Raw genomic sequence first — 6,337 nt, 5'->3', positions numbered from 1 at the left:
AAGCAACTTAATGAGTGTACATTCGAGCTTATTCATATCATAATTCATAACTAGTATGAATAACTCTCTGATAGAGATTGCCGAGCTAAGTTAATACTTAGTTCGTAGTTCATGATTGAACTCAATTGAGACACTTCTCAATGTCATACATCTTCAGTAACTGAGCATTGATTTAAGATTCCTCTGTCATTTCGCATCAATATAGTTGCTTGAAAGTCTTATATCCTTTCACACATGATTATTTTCATACAACTCTTTGAAATGAAAAATCATGTGTTAACATCTATACTCTTAAGTTGCTTTTATAACTTAGGGGACGTAATGCAAACATCACACATGTTGTAGTACTATTGTTATCACCGCGTTTATTATAGCAACCACCTCTTTCCTAATCGAGTCATTGACAGATGTCTCTGGAAAGGACTACTCAAGGACATAACCAATTTTCTCATGCATGAGAACAATTTTCAGATTGCAATGCCAATCAAGAAAATTTGGTTTGGTTGTTGGCATCCAGTATGCCACTCAAATACACATGGTTACTCACGATTCAATAAATATAAATGACAAAAAAAAAGAATAATATATAAAATGCATCAATTAATTTAACATGAACTTTTATTAAATTAATTATGCTCGCACTGTTTGACTCAAATTTTTTACCCTCTCGCATAAATTTATGAAATCCATACTTGATTCCCAGCGGGCTAGGATCTCATCCGTTATACCAAGATCTTGAGTATACTCAACAAACCTTAATATAACATTTGAGTAGATACTATTATCAATTGTATCTCTATACAACTCTCAGATCATTAAACTAACAACTCTTTGTCTTCACACATCTTATGTGTTAGCTTAACATGCCTCTAAAATTTATCTTTTTGAGTGTATTCAATAAAAAATAAATTTTAGTTAAGTCCGACCCATCATTCAGAAATATCTAATATTTCATAGTGTCAAACATATCCCTAATAGACCAGCATTGAGTATACTCAACAAGTTGAGACTATTTGAGACTCTAATTTTTCAATATAATGATGGAAGGCGAATAATAAATTGACTTAATATTTTATTGAGGGGTTTTGCATTCAAAAGTCTCATCAACATCGATATAATCATATATATAATTTATTATGCATCAAACATGCAAATAAACATATATAATATAATAATAGTGTGGACGATTATAAACTTTTAATATCTAGTCTTTTCGAGTCATAAGGAAGACTAGTTGATCAATTCCTAGGGGTATAGCATTGAATCGGTATCAATGCATCATCTCCATGGTTTCCTTCTCTTCTTGTGTCATCAATTAATCCAACTGCAACATGTATCATATATTACTTGGCACGCAGGCCTAAATAAAATTGGAATTGCAGGCACATAGTAACAATAACAATAACGGACTCGCAGGTTCAAAATAATTAAGAGTTCGCAGGCCCAAAACAATTAAGAACTCGTGTGCTCATAAAAGAACAAGAATAAAATTAACCATTCAACAAATCCACATGGTCGAGTTCATAATCGTCCTCTAATAACACATTTATCACATAAATGTACGCCTATAATATCTAATATTAATGCAAAAACGTTTCAAGTTTGTAGCAATTAAACTTGTCTAAACTATTTTAGACAAATGATCGGAACGATTAAATAATTAATTAATCATATTAATCAATTACTTTAATTAGCGAGCGTACGAACTAGAGTTCAACTCTAATTCCACAATTATAGGGCGGGATTATTTAATAGAAAATCAAATTTTATTTAAATATTAAGCCTCCATTTGTTTCTTATTTTTAAAAAAATGAGAATAAAAAATATAGTTGTTACGGGCGCCACACGAGAAATAGAAATTCAAATTTGGTGGCTTGATGTGATGGATAACGGTCATATTTTTCATTTTAATGAGGAAATAATGGGAACCAAACAGGGGCTAAATTAGAATCTAACACTAATATCAAAATTTAAAGTGATTGAATTTTAATTAAAATAAAATTTTAATTAAATAACAAAATTAGATTCCAACTCCAATTTCAAGATTTTAGGATGAACTTATTTAATTAAAATCAAATTTTAATTAAACAACATATTAGAGTCCAACTCTAATTTTAAGAAAAATTTTAGGACAAGACAATTTAATAAAATAAAATTTTAATTAAATGTCAACTTAGAATCCAATTCTAACTTCTAGATTATAATCGGGTGAATAATCAATTAAAATCAAATTTTAATTAAGTATTAAATTAGAATCCAACTCTAATTTAAATTGAATTAATATTTTAATTTAAGATAACACTCCTAAATAAAATAAAATTCAATTTAGGGTTAAATTTAATATTTAAGTTAAAATCCAATTTTAACAAAATGAGAAAAGTCATTAATGTTAAATAAAACTTTTAATTTGGGTCAAAACTAAAATTATGGGTCCAACCCATTTAGTATATAATTTTAAAAAACCATTTTATATTCTAATTCAAAACATATTTTGAAAAGTGGAAATTACACTGCTACCGGTATTTAAACTTCATTCTGCAAAAGTCGGGTGCAAAGATTATTTAATCAAAATTCAGTTTTGAAATTAATAATTAAAAATATATATCTACAAACCCTAGGCTAAATCAATTTCCCTCTTTCCATTCTCTCCCATCTCTCTCGCTACCCTGTCCGTTGAACTGTCGGAGTCCACCACCCACATCAAAAATCCATCGCCTTCATTTGCCGTAGTCTACCACCGCCCGGAGCACCGTTGTCGGTGCTGCTGTAATGAAGAGGAGATGTCACGGCGAAGATACACCAAGCCGCCGAGAAGCAGATCCACTGCGCCGCCACACATTTCCTTTCGTGAATCATCACGAGTTGCAGTGGTGAAATGACGGTGGCGGCGACGAAGCAACATCTTCACAGGAGAAGCATTGTACCAGTCAGCACGAAGTAGATTCACTGCACCGCCGCGAAGCAGACTCACTCCGGCAACTATTCACAGGCGAAGCACTATACCAGCTTGGTGTTTTGTGGTGATGGTGTAGTGTTTGTGTGGTGGTGGATCTGGCAGTTGTGTGGTGGGTTTGGATGGTTTTTCTTGTGGTGGTAGTAATGGTGTTTTACATGGTGGCTGTCTTGTGGTGGTGGTGGTGCTAGTGTAGTGGAGGCGACGATAATGTTGGTGGTGGTTGTAGGTAGGACGGCGTGGTGATGGTGCGGTGGAGGTGGCAGTTACATTGGCGATAATGTTAGTGGCGGTGGTTGTAGGTGAGACGACCTGGGGTAGGGATGTTTATTAGTGTTTGTGACTGTGTTGCAGGTGACACGGTGGTGGTCGTCAATTTTTTGGTGGTGGTATTGGTGTTAGTGGCGACGGTGACGGGGTGAGGGCGATGGCCAGTGACGGTGGAGGTGGTGGTGGTATTGTGGTGGATTGGATTGGGTGCTTGGTGTCTGTGACCAATTATTCAGTGCCTGTGACTGACTATTAATCCGTAACTTTCAAATTTGATCATTTTGAGACTAAAAAACTAATCTGGGACCATCAAATTTAAAAATATGTGACTTGTGACCTATAATTTTTTGAATTTGTGACCAATAACATAAATTGTGACCTATAAAATCATTAGATAAATTGTGATCTGTGACCTTGAAATAATTTGTGACCTATCAAAATCTTGATTTGTCACCTCGAAATAATTCGTGACCAATTAATTTGATGATATGTAACTAGTGAATAAATCTGTGACCTTAATTGTGTACACGTGACCATTAATTTTATTATTATGACTTTATTATATTCAAGTAATAAATATTTTTAATTAATTAAATAAAAACCTGATTTTTGCATTAGTTAAACTTAAAACATAGTCTTTGAATTATGCATAGTTAATACATGGTTTATGAATTTTTCCCTTTTGAAAACTTGAAATTTTGACCCATTTACAAATTATCAACAGGCCCCTCAATTACTTTAATTGCAAGAAGGCCCTCTATTTAAAATATTGCAAAATGACCCTTTTTAAATAATTACAAATCATTAAAAATCAACCGACTCTGCAACTAAACCCGATCACGGCCGTACACACCTCTACATGGGTGTGAAGCGATAATCTAGCAAACAAAGTTTGGAAAATTTTCTCAAGCTTTTATATTACAATATATTTTCTATTATATTAAGAAAAAATGTATGACTCCGCCACTCAGCTCAACCACAACCTTACTGTAACGCCCCAACTCGCAAGGATCGGAACGTCGCAAGATTAATTGTACTTTTAGCCGTAAACTTAAAAAAAAAATAGCTAAATTTTTAGAAGAAATTATAAAGATTTAATTTAAGAATTTTTTTTTTTTAGAAGAACAATAAATGGCAACATAACTCAATACAAAAGAAACTAATTCCTAATGTCTTCAGGTGACATCCATGCATAAATACATTTTTGTTACGTGAAATTCTAGGCAAGAATTTAAAAATAAATGTTGTTGTTTGACTTCCCATTTTTGCACAGTAAGTTTTAAAGTAAACTCGTTTACATAGTGATCTAGGTCGAAACTTTAAGAGAAAGTAGGGAACTTCTCATAATATAACATATCCAAAATTTAACTTTCGTTGGCGACATATTAGACGTTAAAATATTATTCAAAACCTCGCAGCGACCGATTTGGGAAGTAGCCCAGCACAGCATCATTAAGGTGTCATATAAAATTTCATAGATATTGAATTGACATGATTTTGAGTTTATTCAGTAGCAATCCATGAGGCTATTAAATCCCACTGGTTTTGTCCAAAAATCCCAAGTAACGATTGAGTTACGGATTTTTAAGTTCAATAGCAGAAACTGAAATTTTCAGAAAACAGTAACATTAAATAGTTGACATTTTTTTTTTTTGTAGACGGTGTTTCGTAAATAAATTCTAGATCACATCTATATAGTTTTAAACATGACCTATTCATAAGAAAATGTTCGTAGAAATAGTTTCATATACGATGTCCATAAAAAAGTAATTAAAAGGAAACTCAAATATTTCATAATCAATTTAAAGTTGTTAATTCATCGACTTTTCCATGTCAAATTACATCTTCAACCACCATCACCGCGCCCCGACAAAAGAACAAAATCAACATGTAAGAAGGGATTTAACCCATGAGTTTGAAACTCAATAGATATCATCGGTGCATTTCTAATCAAATTAGAAAATTCGAACCATGGATTCATACCGTCGTACGTAGATAAATTTCCTGGAAAATCCGATATCTATAGCATTATCATAACACGTAGAGTCGGAGAATAATCATTTAAACTATAGTAACGCCGAAGCACCGTAGCCGGATGTCATTCAACTTTTAACGAAAAATCAAATTTGAAAACGAAATAACACTTGCACCTCAACCTACATTCGTTTGATGCTTTTGAATCGATGAAGTTGGTTGGTGAATGTTGTTTCCCGATAGAATCCAAAGCTTTTCCTTTCTTTTTTTGAAAATCGTTTCCGTGATCAAAGTTACACCTCTTTTTTTTCTTTTTTTCTTTTTTTTTTTTTTGTGAAACTTGTATAAAAAGATATGTATGAAATGGAATAGGAATAATTTGAAGAAAATGAAAAGTCTACACTTTATTTGTCTTTAAAAAAAACAATGGAATCACCTAAGGAATTGAGAGTAAAGTGCAATTACATTTGTATTAACTATTGGGTTGTTTTATATCACATATAATATAATTAAAGGAATGTGAATAGCTTGAAGAAGACGGAAAATCAATCCCAATTTCAAGAAAAAAAACGTTGGCAGCATTTAACAATCAAAGTTACACTTTATGCCTTTTCATTTCCACTCAATTTAAAAGAACTTAAATGCATTTTAAAACAAAGAGTTTAAGTTGCATAACTTGTGATAACGTGTGTGTATATTTTTGGGATTTAAATGACTTGTCTATTCCAACTAATTAAATTAATTGTTTGACTATTCAATTTAAAGTTATTTTTACCGTGTAGTTGTTATGTGTGTGTATATAATAATATATATTTGTCATTTTAAAAATAACATGTATGCAAATTAATTTTATATTTTTTTTTCTATACATAAAATAAATTTTCACCGTCCAGTCCAATGTTTGGGAAAAAACATTAAATTATACCGTTCAACTTCATCAAATAATTTTTAATATCGTGGCTGAACCTGGGTTGCGCGTTGAACCACCATAAGATTGTAAATAAATTCATTTTAAAACATATTGGACTAATATTGAGCCTTCATTTCTTATGTGGATCGAGCATGAGGTTCATCTATAGGTTAGGCTCCTGATGCTAGATCGTTACATTAAAATATGAGCCTAATTTCATTTTATTTTTC

This window comes from Olea europaea, chromosome 11 (assembly GCF_002742605.1).
Source record: "Olea europaea var. sylvestris chromosome 11, O_europaea_v1, whole genome shotgun sequence".
NCBI lineage: Eukaryota > Viridiplantae > Streptophyta > Magnoliopsida > Lamiales > Oleaceae > Olea > Olea europaea.
The sequence above is the reverse complement of the archived record's forward strand: the minus strand, read 5'-3'. Positions refer to the sequence as shown.